This window comes from Canis lupus, chromosome 13 (assembly GCF_003254725.2).
Source record: "Canis lupus dingo isolate Sandy chromosome 13, ASM325472v2, whole genome shotgun sequence".
NCBI lineage: Eukaryota > Metazoa > Chordata > Mammalia > Carnivora > Canidae > Canis > Canis lupus.
In genome coordinates, this window is record NC_064255.1 from 54,270,417 (window position 1) to 54,289,148 (window position 18,732).

General features: G+C 35.6%; 1 long non-coding RNA gene across 2 annotated transcripts in view; it reads left to right on the forward strand.

Annotated features, from left to right (window-relative positions):
• The first annotated feature begins 2,412 nt into the window (after nucleotides 1-2,412).
• Nucleotides 2,413-18,732, forward strand: part of LOC125752361 (uncharacterized) — a 187,783-nt gene continuing 171,463 nt past the window's right edge. The window contains exon 1 of one of the 2 annotated variants that reach the window (XR_007401720.1): nucleotides 2,413-2,470. This is a non-coding gene — a long non-coding RNA (uncharacterized LOC125752361). The remainder of the gene's footprint in view (nucleotides 2,471-18,732) is intronic. The other variant, XR_007401719.1, reaches the window with a different exon arrangement.

The following is an 18,732-nucleotide window of genomic DNA, read 5'->3' on the forward strand; positions in this document are numbered from 1 at the left end:
GCTGAGTGAAAATGGTATCTGGAAATGTTTCCTCCCATGAAGAATTTAAGGTAAATTAAATTAGCTCTTATTGGCAAAGATAAATCCCCAGGTAAATGGGCACAGGAAGATTATGATAGGAAATTTATTAAGAAAATTCCACATTATAAAGAACAAGGTCTATAGGGCAAGTGTAAATAGGAGAGTCCACTACTGAGAAGCACTGTGTTATCACCAGATATCCGGGAGACAGGAAGGGCCTAAATGAGAAGTAGTACTAACAGGGTCACTAAGAAACACTTAAGGATACTTCGTGATCTGGTTCTACTCCAAATTCATGTTCCTCTGTTCCTTGACTTGCATTTTACAATTTAATCCTTTATTCAACAGTTACACTATATCAGGTACTGTCCTAGATCCTGGAAATGAGACTGTGAACAAAATAGATACAAAGTCCTGCTCCCATGAAGATTAAATTGTAGTTAGAAATATTAAAATGGGGATCCCTGGGTGGCGCAGCGGTTTGGCGCCTGCCTTTGGCCCAGGGCGCGATCCTGGAGACCCAGGATCGAATCCCACATCGGGCTCCCGGTGCATGGAGCCTGCTTCTTCCTCTGCCTGTGTCTCTGCCTCTCTCTCTCTCTCTGTGACTATCATAAATAAATAAAAATTAAAAAAAATTAAAAAAAGAAATATTAAAATGCTTAATAATCTGTCATCATCCTTTTTTTATTCCACCTGCAACCTCTCTATCTGAAATGTTCTTGCCTTCCCTTCCCCAATCTTTAATATGCTGCTTAGTTTTCACATCTTTCAAGAAGCTTTTCTGAATTTTACAATCTGGACAATATCCCCATATTTGATGTGCCCTTACTATTACATAGTCCCACGAGTCCCACGTTGGGGACTTACACACACACACACACACACACACACACATATATATATATATGTGTATATATATATATATTACACTTTATATATATGTTACGCTTATATATATGCTATACTTATATAGTTATATGTATGTAAGTAATATATTACATACATATAGTTATATGTATGTAATATATATATTACGCTTTATATATATGTTACGCTTATATATATGCTATACTTATATAGTTATATGTATGTAAGTATACATATGTATATATGTATAGAAGTATACATATATAACTATATACTTATATATGTTACACATATATATACACACACACTCACTGTTATCAGTTTTTTTTTTTTTTTTTTTTTTTTTAACTAAAAGGCAGGATCTGGTCTTCTTTTTGAAACCCAATGTCTTACACACCTGCACGAAATAGGTTTGTTCAGTGAAAGAATAACCTTCCTTTGCAAATATATCCAAAAGCTAACCTTGCTTTTTTGCTGTTTTGCTGATTGCATTTTGGTAAATGTTTAGCTAAATTTTCCAGGGTGGTGCTCTTCATTGATCAAATGATTAGGTATCTGCTAAATTTCGACATCAACTTGGAACCATGTAGACCTGTTTTTCCCTATCCTTAAAGATTCTTAAAGTAAATAACAAAATAGAAAACAATTCTAGTAATAGAAACCTAAGAACACGTAACGTTCACAGTGAATGTAACTGTTCTGTCTATACCTTTAAATTCCCTGGGTAGTAGTAATAAGGTGATGGTTTGTGAATTAAATACACCTTCCGCCTTCCCCTCCCCCGCCCCTACCCAGAGCTAATGACTGACATTCTTACTATCACTCTCAAAGATTTTGAGCAGCACATTAGCCCAAAGATAATAAAAAAAGAACAAATTCCAAACCCATTAGGGAGAAAAATTACCTATGGAGCTGGAGTTGATCTGATATATCCAGCAAAATTGGGGATAGCAACTTGAATAATGATCCGGAAGACTGACAGAGTGATGGATAGACTTCTGTAAACCCATGGGGCTCGTAGAGGATTTCTTCGCTCTCTGTCTGCAGTAGCAGCAACTGGCATGGTTTCTTTATTCTGTGGCTGAAGTGTAGTAGAATATATGATGAATTAGCATGGACTTTTCTTCCTTTTCTCACTGTCAGGTTTATAAAAGAAAAAAAATTACACTCAAAGACATATACATTAATGTTGTATTTAATAATTATCCCTAGCCCCTGATTTACTTGTTATATATAACCCCTCATTAGGTTAGCCAGTTTCATTTTGTTCTGCTAAATGAGCAGACACTTAAATCGCTGCCCATACTCTTAGCCTACCCTTCACCTTTCCCTTCAGAATTCTTGCTTAAAGATCAATAGTCCCCCTTCCTCTTACTAACAACCTTAGTGCTTCAGAAGTCATGTGTACAGTGGGTAGGTGAGCATGCTTGGACTGACTTTGCTGCTCTGTGACTTAACAGTTGAGGGGCCTTAGCCAAGTCACTTACCCTTCCTGTGGTTTTCTCACTTGTGAATTAAATAACTCATAGTAATGTGATGAAGTTTGAATGATCCTGCTGCGAACAAATCATCCAAAACTGTAAGCGCTCAGAAATGTTAATTTCCTCCCGGTCCATGAGTATAGCCCTTTTTGTTGACTGTGTTTTTATACTATTTATTTGTTTTAACAAGCAGAGAGGAAACAAAGCATATATTTTAACCCTAATGTTACTCATGAAGAAATGTAGTTACCACCTTGAGGTTCACTAAGCTAGGAAGACCTTGAGACAATAATCCTTATAACCTGAGTAATCCGGTTCCTACAATTCATAGAATTTTAGGGTAATAAAAAGGAATAGATGGGGAAAAAAAAACTAATACATTTTGGTGCCCACTATATGCCAGGTTATGTGCCAAGTCCTTAATTATTTTCTAGCAATCTTGAAGGTACTTATTCTAAGAGTAAGTTTAGACTCACAAAGGTTGATTCATTTGCCATTGCTCATCCAGCCAGTTTGTGGTGAATTTTAGATTAAAAACCAGGCAATAGTGATCCTAAAATCTGTACTTTTTCTATCTATCATGCTGCCTTCCATATTGAGAAGAATCTTAGGGATAATTTATGCTAACTTTCTCTTTTCAGATGAATTTGCTCTTTGTAATCAACTTGTTCAAGACAAGCCAAAGCTTGTCTTCTCAAACTTTATCTTCTAGGTGTTCATAAGATTTTTTTTAAAAAAACCTTTCTTTGACCTATTGCTTTTAAAAAAAAAAGTTATTTATTTATTCATGAGAGACACACACACACAGAAAGAGAGAGAGAGAGAGGCAGAGACAGAGGCAGAAGGAGAAGCAGGCTCCATGCAGGGAGCCCGACACCGGACTCAATCCCGGGTCTCCACGACCAGGCCCTGGGCCAAAGGCGGCGCTAAACGGCTGAGCCACCCGGGCTGCCCGACCTATTGCATTTTTATAACTATATTTACATAGTTCAACAGTTTTTCTTTGTCCCTGAATCTTTCCTTATTGAGACTATATGTCTTCAGATTTTATATTAAGAAGAAAACACTGAATTTTAGCCCTCATCTGGCCTCCAGTGTGGTATTTGTTAACAATTAAATCAGTGTCTGTCTCTTTATTCTGCTTGCTTCTGTGGTAAAGAATGCTAGTGGATGATTTTAAAACACTCTGCTAAGTATTAAATGGCAAAAGTGGTCATAACTGCATATATCTAATAAGACCCTTAACAGAACCACTTAAGACTACTTGAAGTATATATACAAAGAAATAGGATTATTTAAAAAAAATATATATATATATATAATTCATCCTTTTTATCAGAGAGCCCATATTTCTCAGAGTGTATATGTTTGTATTTTCCCCTGAAAAGTACACCCCTCCCCCCCCTTTTAAAAATTTTCCCAAAGTATCCACCTTTGTAGATCATCTACTGTTTGGGCTGACTGCCTTAGGAATCCTCTAGTTCTTCAAAATAATAACCAAGTAGTTTTAATATGCCCCTTTTCTCAGATTTGTGAAATATAGCTGTCATAATGGCTGACTTTTAACACAGATGACATCATTTTAACATCATAATAGAGATGCCAAAAATTTCATTATTTTTTAAGAGGTGCCAAATGAATAAAACCGAACACAATAATAAGCTTACAAAAGGTTTTAGGATGTCTTGAAATGACATTTTTAGCAACCTCTTTATGATAGTACCTTGTAGAAATATATCTAGCCATGAATAGAAAAAACAAGTTTACTTAGGAATGGTCTGCCATTTAGGTTGGAAGCTACCAACATTAATTCTTTATATGTAGTAACCCAAGACTCTCTGTGCTATCCCTGCTGTAAAGACACCTCTTACTGCATTCTTACTCCTTTCTCCTAATCAGTCTTAAGGTATCTGATTGACCTTTCCTACAAATGACACTAGTTAAAGTAAGATATCTCACTTATTATAACTTTTGAATTTAATGATATAAATTAAAATGCTGAGAACTCAATAAATGCTATTCTTTTCTCTGCTTTCTATAAATTTTAGTGAAATGAATTTTGTGGTAATGTGTATCAATGCCCTGCTCCAGCACAGAGTGAGGGCAGGAAGTCAGGACTGTGATTGTTTTTCTAGCTTGGCTATTCCTCAAAGTATGAGTTCAATACATGCCAACTGAATTAATTCACATATAGTTATACCACTTTATTTATACATACATGGTTATATAAAGATTCAGATATGTTTATAGGTTAATGGTACTGAAAGTACTTGTATATACTCCCTTCAACACACATGTAAGCTTATTCTAAGGAATAATAAATTATGAATTAATATGATAATCACTTTTATCTTCAATTATGATATTTTATTCATTTATTTGAACGAAGGTCTATGTCAAAATTTTACATTTATGTGACTGCTTTCAGGTTTCAAATTTCACAAATATTTTTTCCCACTTGATCCTTATATCTACAGAATAGAAAAGTAGATATCAGTAGTCTTTTTTAAAAGATTTATTTATCTATTTTAGATAAAGAAAGAAAGAGTGTATATGCATACAGGGAGAGGGACAGAGGGAGAGAATCCCAAGATGACTCCTCATAGGCATGGAAACCTATGGAGGGTGAATGCCATGACATGAGCCAAAATCAAAGTCGGTTGCTCAACTGAGTGAGCCAGCCACCCAGGCATCTCTAGATATTAATATTCTTATTTTAGAAAAGGAGAAGAAGATAGAAGCGAATTTGAACAAATCAGTTTATAGATGCTAAAATAGTGAATAGTTATTTTTATGACAAAGTTAATTTGCCAGATACTTATGTTTAGAAAATTCATCAAAATATTTTTATATGTAAACACAGATGCTTATTCACCATAATGTTGGGTATCTGTCAGAGGGGTGAATTTTGGTTCCTTCCAGATGGCTCTTCTCTAAATGGGGGTGCAATATCATTATTGTTATATTCAGCAATAATTTTCTTTTCTTGTAGTATCAGTCTTCTTCCTTCAGATTATTTGTGCTGGCAAGATAACACAGCATCCTTCTTGAGTAAGGCTGCAGTCATTGCATATTCTATGGAGAAGATGTAAGCTGTAGACAAATGAAAACTGCTGCTGTATTTTATCTGGCTTCTTAGAGATAAGCACTCTAAGGTCAAGATAAGTTTTTATGCTCCTGTGCTCTTTATTAATTGCTTTAAATTATATGATAAGAGTTCAAAACACAGGGGTTCCTTCTAATTTATTTCCTAATTATTATGTATGTATATCTGTGTCTATTTGTGTATGTGTATACACATACACTGTCTCAGATGGAAAAGGGGAAAAAGTAATATATAATGAAATTTAAAGACAAGAAATGTTAAAGGAGACACGATACTTTGACAGTCAAAACAACATTTATTAAAGTATGGTATGTGGCCATGTTGGAGGGAGTTTGTCAGTTTGAAGAGGAAAAATCTAAAATCCATAAAACTATTTTGTTCATGACTTTAAGCAAATCTGAAATGTAGGATTAATTTTTATTTGCATAGAAATCCCATTATTCATACAATTAATGGTAAGTATGTTCTCTGTAGTTATACATGTCCTTTTAAGGACCATATTGGCTTGTCTACAAATATCTAGCTAATAAGATACAGTTTGTCTCACCTAATATATTTTTATGCCATTTTCATGCTACGTTAACATTATTAAATTTGTAATTTTGTTTTTTATGCTTGTGCTGCATTATATCTTCAGTTCTCAAAAATGGACCCATGACTAAAATGTGGTTTACTGAAGCATAAAAAAGTGATGAAAAGAGTTACATAAATAGTACAACCCAAATAACATCATAAACAAAGAGTGAAGTGGTCTCTAGTGGTGAATATGGAATACAAATCTCTATATGCTGGGACACATAAATCTTCAAGTGTCACTATTTCATATATGTGACAGGAAAAGAAAAGTGCAAATAGGAAGTACATTTATGAATATCTTAAAAATTGAATTATATTTGACTGGAGATTAATTTAGCACGATTCCCCAGTTCATTTTCCATTATGAAGACTTGTCAAACAGGGGCATAAATGTCTGGCAAGACATTTCTTGAAGGATTAATTGATGTGTTCCCTCTGCTTCCTTGTGAAGTTTCCAGCTTGTACCCTGAGAAATATTCCACTCTTTTGGACCATATGACTTAGGGAAATCACCCATTTAAAAATAAAATAAAATAAAATAAAAAAAAGGCTAAGATCATATAGGAAGGGAAGAAAAGAGAAAGGAAGGAGGAAGAGGAAATAAAGAGGGGAGGTAAGAGAAAGAAAGGAGAGGGCAGAGAACAGAGGAAGGACTTAAAAGCCCCCAATCTTATCTGAATCATATGCAGAAAATACCTTTATTTTTAGGTACCCGAATTGCATGGAGTATGGCTGTGTTGCTATAATTTTTCTTTGCCATGGAGAGGGCCAACAACAGATAACCTGCAGCCCTTTGATTTGAACATCCAGTTGCAATGAAGCTGTCCTATAATCTAAAGACTCTGCCTTCATTTTGCCCACTCCAACATGTCTCCTTATCTGTGACTGATCCCCCATACTATTGCCTGGAGCACATTCTACACTCCTCCAAGAGGGGAAATTAGACACCAGCTCTCTGGTAGTGTGGCAGTTGTGATAGTGTTCCTACTATTGCAGAGGTGAGGGTTGAGGGGCCTGGAAAGAATACATTGGAAATTGCCGCTTGACCTGTAGGATCTATTTTCATTCAATAAAATTGATTAATTTTGTTGCTAGAACTATACAAGAGACCAAAAGTTGGGGAAACATTTATAGTTGCACTCTTTGTAGCAAAAGCAACTTAGGGGCAGCCTGGGTGGCTCAGCAGTTTAGCGCCACCTTCAGCCCAGGGTGTGATCCTGGAGACCTGGGATTGAGTCCCACGTTGGGCTCCCTGCATGGAGACTGCTTCTTCCTCTGCCTGCTTCTCCTTCTGCCTGTGTCTCTGCCTCTCTCTCTTTCTCTGTGTCTCTCATGCATGAATAAATAAAATCTTAAAAAAAAAAAGACTTAGAAAACTGTAGTTGATGGCAATATTAATGACAAGTTTTATACTCAAAGAGAGAGCAGAAGCAGCTGGGATTGAAAATCTTTATCAAATTACACTTTAGGATCATGCCTAATATTAACCATGTATTAATGGAAGAAGAATAATTATTACGTGGTAGGTGACTGCATATATTTTGCTAAACAATGGAATGAAAACTACTGGGCAGACTATGAATAAATTCTTGGCTTATGCACTGTACAGATATGAGGGAATTATACTTGATGGCTTTTTATTATATTTATCAGTAAGGAATTCATGCTATAGGATGAGATTTTTCATTTGGTGATCACTTATTTTGTGACCTTGGTATTTGTGGCTGTGACCTTGCAAGAGGGTTGGGAGGAAGAAGGGGAGGATTTTGTGAACCATTCTAGGTGTACATTAGTAATAATGTACATATGATTTCAATCAAAGTGAATATTTTATGAATCCTGGCATGCTTTGTGTATCTAAAAGTAGCAAAAATAATAAGAATGAAACAAGATAAAAACCTCTGGAAAATAATAATGAAATAGAGAAAAGTAAGTTACCTGATAGAAAGTTCAAAGTAATGGTCAAAAAGATGCTCACCAAACTGGAGAAGAAAAGGTATAAACAGAGTGAGAACTTCAACAAAGAGATGGAAATATAAGAAAGTACCAAATAAAAGTCGCAGAATTGAACTACAATTATTGAACTCAAAAATAGACTGAAGGGATTTAACACCTGACCAGATGAAGCAGAAGAAAAATTCAGTCGACTTGAAAACGAGGCAGTGGAACTCAGTCAGAAGAGCAGAAAGAAAAGAAGAATTTAAAAAGTGAAGATGGTTAAGGGACTTATAAGACATCAAAAGGACTAACATTGGCATTATAAGGTTCATGTCATGAGAAAGGGGTAAATGACTTCACTGAAGAAATAATCAATGAAAACTTCCTTAACCTAGGGAAGGAAATAGATATGTAGATCCAGGAAGTCCAGAGAGTTCCAACTAAAATGACATTATAATTAAAGGACACCAAAAGTCATTAATATTAAAAAGTCAAAAGTTAAGACAAGGAAAGAATCTTATAAGCAACAAGGGAATAACTGGAACAAAGGAATAAGAATAAGAATAGGACTATCATAGATTTTTTAGCAGAAGTTTTGAGGGCCAGAAGGGAGTGTCATGATATACTAAAGTGCTGAAAGGGAAAAAACCCTCCAACCAAGAATATTCTCTCTGTCCAAGTTATCATTCAGAATTGAAGGAGAGATGAAGAGTTTTCAGGACAAACAAGGGGTTTGTCCCCTTAAAGGGGTTCATCACCATTCAAATTGGAAACAAAGAGGTAAAACTGTCACTATTTGCAGATGGCATGTAATACACTTAGAAAATCTGAAGGACTCCATTGAAAAACTATTATAACTAGTAAATAAATTTAATCAAATTTCAGGATAGGTAATCAAGATGCAAAAATCTGTTGCATTTCTCTACACTAATAATGAACTATCAGAAAGAGAAATTAAAAAAAATACTATCCATTTACAATTGCATCAAAAAGAACAAAATACCCAGTGATACATCACCAAAGAAATAAAAGGCATGGACACTGAAAACTATAAGACATTAATGAGGAAAGTGAAGAAGACAGAAATAAAAAGGAAGGTTTTCTGTGTGCACAGATTGAAAGGCCTATAAGACTTGCTTGCAATGTATTTGTTCATGGAATACGGACAGAGAAGTACTAAATTCAGAAGAAGAGCTTAGAATTCTTTAGAGTAATTTTATGGTAGTTTGACAACAATACTGCATGTAAGCCTCGTAACAGTGGACTCACTTCACAGAGCAGGTTAAGACCAGTTTTGATGATGGTCATCTTGTGATGTGAGTTGATGTAGAGTGAGATGCTTATATTTTGTAAGATTACAGTCCAACATGTTGCTTGCTTTGCTGAAATTTTTTGTAAGGAATCTTGGATATAGTTTTTAAAAATTCTGTTAAGGCCAGGAAGCCAAACCAAAGACTCTCCATCATGTTTCACCTGCAGTACCTATAGGTTTGGGTGAATTTCCCTCTTCTGAAGCCTCTCAAATATTCTAAGTTTTCCTTGCCTGCAAAGAAAGTCTCTTTCTTACTCAGTAAGACTTACTTAATAAGTCTGGGAATTCTGCATCCTGGTTACCTTATCAGTTTTCCTAATAGATGTTATGAGCATTGGTTCCATAAAGGTAACTTTAACTCCTTAACTCAAAGTGTTTGGTCATATCTGATTAAAAAGCATCATCCTCCAATATGACATTTCAGTCAAAGCCTTAGTTTATTACCAATGTTTCCAATTATGTCCTGTTAACAAAGGAAAACAGATTCTTACCAAACCTAAGCAAAAATGATGTTGCCACGAAATAAGAATACTTAATGAATAAAAGTTTCCAAAATATAGAAAGATGGAAGTAGAGAGAGTAGGATAAATGTTTCATATCTGGGATGCCTGGGTGGCTCAGAGGTTGAATGTCTGCCTTTGGCTCAGGGTGTGATCCCCGTCTGGAGATTGAGTCTTGCATCGAGCTCCCTGTGAGGAGCCTGCTTCTCTCTCTGCCTATGTCTCTGCCTCTCTCTGTGTGTCTCTCATGAATAAATAAATAAAATCTTTAAAAAGTGTTTCATATCTACTTATACAAGTATAAATTTTTAGGAATTATAGGGAGCATAAGAGCAAACAGAAAGGGTTTCTTTGTATCTAGAACTTAGGGTATTAAATTATCAGCAGTATTCCAAGCAAAACCTATAATTACCCTTAATCAGTTCATTCAATTCTAAGTAATTAATTTTTTTTCTGATTGACTTGGGGTTAATAGTCTCATGAACCCATCTGCTTCTACACTAGGGTTTTGGAAGTCCTGACCCAGTCTAATAGTATAGTCCCAAAGTTATTTGGGCAATGCCATCTGAAACCTATGTCAAGAGTACCTGGCATTGTCATTTTGTAAGGTCTGTGAAATAATCTTCTTTTTTTTTTTAAGGAAAATCATTCTGATTTGTAGTTGATTTGCAAGTGCTTTCAGGAGGCACAAGAGTAAGACAAAAACTGTGTCTAGAGTATGCACACAATTTAACTATAACTTATTTACTCTTGATAATTTTCAAAAGTGAAAGATCTGATGAAAGCTCATTTAAAAATAATGCAACTGACAAGGAAATTTGTTTTGTGGCATGCAAAACAAAGTTGATTGAAAATCAAAGTGGGAAAATATTTTCAAAATATACATAAAATGTAACATGATTGAATCTTAGCACAAAAGTAAGAAAACTTTATTCTTTTAAGTAATAAAGGCCATGGAAAAGTCAGAAGAAAACACAAGAAACAATTCTAATATGACAGAACTTTTGGCTTCTCGGCAGGTTATTCAGAAGGTAAAGATACACCTCTTATAACCTCTTATTAAGAGCAGACCAATAATTCAAGAAATTTTGTCATTTTAACAGAGAAAACCAGATTCTAGTTTTGTATCAATAGACAGTTGACCTTGAAAAATGTGGAGGTTAGGGGGCGCTGACCCCCAATGCAGTTGAAAATCCCTGTATAACTTTTGACTCCCTCCAAATTTAACTACTGATAGCCAACTCTTGACCAGATAACATATTTTTTATGTTTTATGTACTATGTGCTGTATTCTTACAATAAAATGAGCTAGAGAAAAGAAAATGTTATTATAAGAAAATCATATGGAAGAGAAAATACATTTATGGCACTCTACTGTATTATTGAAAAAAATTTACATATAAGTGGATCCCTGCAGTTCAAACTCATGTTGTTCAAGGGTCAGCTATAACACTTTATACAAAAGCCCCTTACAGAAATCTCTTATAAATAAACCCATCAGAGCTTTGATGGCTTTGAGCAGGATGAATAACTTGTTTTTCTGTGGAACTGTACAATTTTGTATACTCATTCAAGTTTTGTCCTCCATTTTCCCCTTTCTTATATGGAACAACTAATTATTTTACATTGGAACAAAACAACTCCCTCTTCCTTTAGTGAAACACGTCCTGAACACCTTATATGGAAAACTATCTTTTTCTGCCACTATTTCTCCTAGTAGAACCTCATTAACATATAGTGATTTTAAGTTTTAAATACATTAACTTCTATTTCACAGTAAAATGTAATTGTAAATGTAATTGTGAATGTCTTAGGCCAGGGTTTTGCTGTAGAGCTTAGGAATATTTATCTTTTCAGTTTTATAACCATATATGTCCTTGTGATATAATTTGTCAATGTGGCCAAAGATAACTATATTTATTAACAGACCCAAATGCATACAGTTTTAAGATGAGGCTTAGTAACTTATATTTCAGTATTTTATCTTAGAAGTAATTTAGGTATTTAAATAATAGTCATTAGTTAACCAAATTTAGCATACACCCAAGATTATTTTTAAGGATTTTATTTATTTATTCATGAGAGACACAAAGAGGGAGAGAGGCAGAGACATAGGCAGAGGGAGAAGCAGGCTCCATGCAGGGAGCCTGATGCGGGACTCAATCCTGGGACTCCAGGATCATGCCCTGGACCAAAGGCAGGCGCTAAACCGCTGAGCCACCCAGGGATCCCCATACACCTAAGATTTTAAGTTACCAAAAGATCTTTGAGATTATGCCTTCACACTGACATACCAAAAAGCATTATTGTTTTATTGAAATGAAGTTTGTTAGAATGATTCAATTTGATTAATCATAAATTTAAATTTTCATAATCTTAAACATCTGGCTGATAGATATAATGCAAGTTTATTTAGTTAGTAACATATAAGTTTAGGAAGAATATATCCAAATAGAAAAAAATATATTGAATAAGTCTCAATCTCTGGGTATTTTAAGATTCCATTTATATAAGCACTTATTTATCTCTAATAAATAGAATGAGTTATTAGAATGAGCTCTTTTAAGGCATTTTATAACAACTTGTTAATCATCTAGAGGTAGGGAAATATTACACATACATAATGTAAACACATGCAGGCAAACAAAATGCTCTTTGTGGCTTTTTTTTTTTTTTTAAGATTTTATTTATTTATTTCTGAGAGACACACAGAGATGGAACCTGGCGGGACTCGATCCACATGGGTCTCCATAGTGGCCTCGCTCCTGTGACTCTTGACAGAGGCATCCTGGCCTGCTGAATCTAATGTAGTGAATCACTGTCTGAAATCAAAGAGAATCAGCCTTGCCCTCTGGGTCTCTGCTGGGAGTGGCAGCCTTGATGACCTCATTTTCCCCTTTTTTTGAAGATTGTTACATGTATATTCACAACTGGATAAATTTATGGTCCTGTCTTGTAGAATCCCAGATATCTGACAGCCTTCATTCATTCTGTTCTGTTTTCTCTGTCCCCTTTAGTTCCAGCTGGCATGGTTTCTGCTTATGTGATCCCCTTTCTATCCCTGGTTTCTGTTGAGATGGCTGAAGCCAATTAAATCCGTGAATTGCATCCATAGTTTCTTTATCAAATGGTTTTACAGCCACAATCTCAGTGTTCACTTCAGAACACGTTTCCTTGTTTATTGTAATATGGATAGGATGAGGATTTTCCAAATCTTCTAGTTCTGGTTCCTTTTTGCTTAACAGTTACTCCAAATTATGTCTCCTCTCGTAATTTATGTGAGTGGGTGGGGGGGGGGAACCAAACTTCTCCTTCAATACTTTGGTTAGAAATTTCCTCAGCCAAATATCCAAGTTCTACCTTCCACAAAACACTAGAACACAGCCAAGTTCTTTGCCACTTCATAACAAGGATCACCTTTCCTCCAGTTTCCAATAACTTGTTCCTCATTTCCACAGGAAACCTCACAAAAATTATCATTAATGCCCATGTTTCTATCAGCAGTCCCTTCAGGATGATCTGGGCTATTTCAAGGATGCATCTCAAAACTCTTCTGACCTTTGTGCATCACTCAGTTTGAAACTACTTCCACACGTTTAGGCATTCATTACAGTGGTGTCCTCCTTCATAGTACCAACATTTGTGTATTAGTCTGTTGGGGCTGGCATAACAAAACACCACAGACTGATTGGCTTAAATAACAGAAATTTATTTTCTCATAGTTCTGGATGCTAGAAGTTTAAAATCTAGGTGCCAGCATGATCAGGTTCTGGTAAAAGCTCTCTTTCTGGCTTACAAATTGTTGTCTCTCATATGGCTTTTCTTCTGTGTGTACAGGAAGTTGTGGTGGGGAGAGGGAGAAAGAATGAGAGAGGGAGGTCATCTTTCTTAAAAGCCCTATGAAAACTCCACTCTTATGATTTCACTTAACCATAATTACCTCTCTAAAGACCCTATCTCCAAATATAGTCACATTGAGATCAGAGCTTTAATATATGAATCGGGATGGGTGGGGGGCATGATTCTGTTTGCAGCACATACATACATATATATGCATGCATTTACAGACAGACCCAAATACAGAGATTTTTAGGTTCAATTCCAAAATTTAGCTAGAGTCAGACATAAACACAGAAATACAAAACTCACTGGTTTATAGGAAAGGCCTGGCTCTCATCTTTGCTTCATTTGTATATCATTATCATAACTGTGCTTTGGGCTGATAGGACAATTTGAGGTTACCTGCTCAATATGAAATTTGAAGAATACTCACAAATGATTGTGGGGGAGACTTTCAATTTTGAGTAATCTTTGCACCCAGCATGAGGCTCTAACTCACAACCCAGAGATCCACAACTGTATGTTCTACTGACTGAACCAGCCAGACACTCCCTTTTAATTTTTTTTTTAATCTGGGGAGCAATCTTATTTAGTCTGTGGGTTAAATTTTGGACAAGGGACTGAATAGAGAGCAGGTGACTATCTAGGTGAATGAGTGATGCAAAACCGGCTTGCTTCTAATTAGCTTTTTTACTATCAAGCAATTGCTTCTGAGGCCCCTAAGCCCAGTGGGGCACCTAAAGCTGGAGTGTGGAGTGACTGCAGGGAGATGAGGGGCCAGAGTCTGGCAGAGATGGATAGAGGGGTTGAGAAACTGGAGATATTGGGGGGGGGCAGATAAAGATTCATAGGAGCTGAAGGCAGCAAAAAAGAAAAAAAAGAGAGAGAGAGAAGGGATGGGTGATGGGTGGGAAGTTATCAATGGTCCAGTTTGGGGCAGCTCCAAATTTCCCAAACATCTAGAACATTGAAGTTTTAAATGGTTCTGTGGTGATATTTAACTTTTCTCAAGGTACTGAATTAGTGTCTGTTATGGATTAAATGTTTGTGCATTTCCAAAATTCAGGCATTGAAGCTCTAATCCCCCAGTGCAATGGTATTCTAAGATGGGGCTTTAGAAGGGAATAAAGGTTAGAAGAGGTCTCAAGGGTAGGGCTCTCCTGTGAGATTAGTGCCTTTCTAAGAAGAGATACCAGAAAGCTTTTCTCTCTGAGAAAAGCCATGTGAATACATAACAAGAAAGCCACCATCTGCAAAGCAAGGTCACTAAGACCCAGCCATGCTGATACCATGATTTCAGACTTCCAGCTTCCAGAACTGTGAGAAAGTAAATTTCTGTTAAGTTCCCCAATCTATGGTACTTTGTTATGGCATCCAGAACAAATTAAGACAATGACATATGGGAAAACATAATCAATGGGAGAAGAGGAAGCAGGGAGACTAATGAGTGAAAGTTACCCATAGGAATAGATAATATTAAATCAGAAATAAAACCTTAAGTGATCTGGGAAAGAGGTCCACCTGATGAATTCCTTCAGATAATCCTCAAAGTACCAAGGAAATTCTTCCATGCATTACCCAGGTGAGGAGCTAAGGAAATTCCCTCATATAATCTTTGGCTTGAGGAGCCACAGAAAGACAGAAAAGGCCTCACAGAAGGCGAAAAAAAATTTTTATGCATGAAAGAATCAAAGTAACTCCTTATCATGTTACAATAGACAAATATCTAGAACAATGTATGGGGAGTTGAGACTCCCCACTGTGGTGAGTTGCCCAGCTGACAAAAGGACACAAAAGACCAGAGAAGTTGGAACGAATTGAGGTGAAGACAGCAGAGTCTCAGGGTGGGCAGCACTCCATCTGGGTCTCAGAACACCAAAACTCTCAAATAAAAACAAATCAAGACCTAGATCAGGAGATATTTTATTTGAAAAGACTACTGCAATAGGGAGAAGTAGATAGACTTCTACATAAGAGAGTGCTCTCTAACCACAAGATCTGCAAGTGTCTCAAACGTCAGGCAAAAAGGAATTTTTTTGGAGGGAATATGGGTGGGTTGAGCAGGTGGTGTGATCAGACATTTCATCAAGGAACTTATTTTCCTATGGTCAGCTGATTCCTGGGAGGGTCTTCTGTGGAGGTTCTTTCACATTTTGATGATGGTCCAGTCTAAAAGTGGGTAAAATTTAGAGTCTCGGAAGTGGGAGAGAAACCTACCTAACACATGGTCATGTTGGCAGGTGTTCTGTCAGATTGGCCAAAGGATACAAGTAATTCAGCTAGTCACTTCTAAGACAAAGAACGAAAATTTGGAAGATCTGTGTCTTGCCTTGTGATAGGTAAACATGAGGCATTCTTGAGTCTTATCTAAGTCCTATGATGAGAAAAGGTGGTTCTTTGCAGTAAGCCATTTCCCAGAACACAATTGGGTAGAGTGTGAGTATATACGTTGGGGAATCAGTTCTTAGCTGTTGCTGTTTCCAGGAGCACGCTGCCTGTGTAATGATCCACTTTGTCAGTTATAATCCAAATGATGGCAATGGAAGTAACTCTGAAAAAAATCCCAAAGACTTACTACTAATTTTACTTAGAAACATAATATCTTGTGTACCAAGTTTGATTTTATAACAATAATTGAAGACGAATTTTTAAAAAGGGTTTTTTATATTTATTTATTCATGAGAGACACAGAGACGTAGGCAGAGGGAGAGGGAGAAGCAGGTTCCCAGTGGGCAGCCTGATGTGGGACTCAGTCCCGGGATGCCAGGATCATGTCCTGAGCAGAAGGCAGATGCTCAACCACTGAGCCACCCAGGTGTCCCTTAAAGAGGAATGCTAAAACTAGTGCCATACTTACAGGATCATGATGTGACTGATGAAGCAATAAAACCATCAAAATCTTAGTAGAGATTATGAACAAATTATAAATAAATAACTTCAAAGCCACAAAAATTACTTGAAGGAAAGTGTATTGATGTTTCATAGTTTACCTTTGAACATGACTGCATGCATTCTAATAAAGTAAAAGTCAACACTAAAATATACAATTGTGATATTGACATATATGCTTAGAAATAAATACTGGGTGAATTTGTAGTATAGAAAGTAGTGAAAGTAGTGAAATCCACTGATACCTTAATGACATATTCCAGAACAGGCTAATGATAAGGAGGACCATCTTAGAGAACAAGCTATCAAAGTATCTTTCATTGCAACTTGGCAAATGTCCAGATACAGCTAACATGACAATTTAAAATATTGAACACAGTAGTGATGGGAAGGAAGAATAAGTTTTTGCAGCTTAACTGCTGGAAGCACAACTAACTTTTAGAATATTTTATAAAAATGTAAAACATTACATTTTTTAAAAATTAAGTTTCTATAGGAGTGTGTTCTGAAGAAACAGAGGTGATATCTGACGAACCTTCTGAAGCAGTTACGTAGATTAAAGAGTGAGCCTGTGCCAAAATTGATTCCTTGCTTCCTTCATGGAGAAAGATTTGCTGTGGGAGAAAAGAAAGTGCCTAGTGACTTAGTAATATTTATTAATTACAAAAGGCTAATTTATTAAAGTTGAAATTTTTAAGTGATAACATGGAAGCTAATCATAAACAACAATTAATGCATGCTAGAAATCAAGCATTGTTTTCAAGATGTTTGAATTACTGAATGAACATTTAGTATTTCTACAAAATAAAAGTCACTTTGGTCTCAAAATTTTAAGATTATAAATTGGTCTTCTACTTTCATATTGCATATATTCAGTTTTTGTAATCCTTACATTTTTTTGCACACAGAGGATGAATACAACATAGCCTTCAAAGGCAGAGAAAACCAAAGAACAAAACCAAAATTTAGAAGTCCAGAAGAACCATTTCCTCAGATTCTTTAATGTGTTTCTTAATTTAAGAATGATTATCAGAGGATGCTGATACCACATATCTATAAAAAAGTTATCACTGCAAAACTTAAGAATTTTACAGAAAATTTTGATTTGCATTTTCCAACAGAATAAAGTGCACAAATAGGATATCTATGAATATAGAATTCCTTTCTTTAATCATAAATTAATTTAAGTGTAATCACAATTTTACAGAATAAATTGTTGAAATTGTGACTGATCAATAATTGAAGATAAATCTTGCAAAGCAGCATAACTGCCTTCATTTGGACAAAAGTTAAAAACATTCAGAGATTGACTGAAATGATTTTAAATTTCATTTTGTATTCAACTCAACAAACCCCTTAGAGAGTGGCTTCTCTACCCATGTTATTAAAATAAAATATATTAAAACACTGTGTAAATGTACATTATCCCATGCAAGTACCACTGCCATCAATCTGGTCTAGATTAGATAAACTAACAAGCAAGAAGCAAACTCATTCATCTTATTATATGTACTGATATGCATGTAATTCATCAGTTTTTAGAAAGAGGTTTAATATGGAAAACAGCCATTTTGCTCGTAACTTTTCATTAATATACGTTTTGAAATGACAGGTAGGAATTTGTCATTTTATACATTGCCACTTTTGAACAGTCAATGGACCACATGTGTGGCTTTTAAGTCTCTTCTCTGTGTAGAATGTGGTCCTTCAGAGTTATATTTTCATGTTATTTTTTCTAGCATTTTATTGTTATATTTTACAAAGCTCTCTAACTATGACTTATTATTGATTACAAAATAAGAAGTCTTTCATTAAATATAGCTTAAAAAGCACTATTCTAAAGCAATCTCTGATATTTTATTCTTTTTTAAAAAGCATTTTATTTATTATTAATGAGATAGAGAGAGAGAGGCAGAGGAGAAGTAGCCTTCCTGCAGGGAGTGTGATGTGGGACTCGATCCCAGGCTCCTGGGATCACGACCTGAGCTGAAGGCAGATGCTCAACCACTGAGCCACCCAGGAGCCCACTGATATTTTATTCTAATTCTGGACTCTGCTGCCCTTTAACCTCCACTCCCATCAACTTCTATGAATTAAAAGCTAACATCTAATGTTGCAACCCAGGTTACTTTTGCCTCCTTAAGTGAACTAAAAACTACTCAAATTAAATTCACCTTGACTAACTTGCCCATTCCCTTC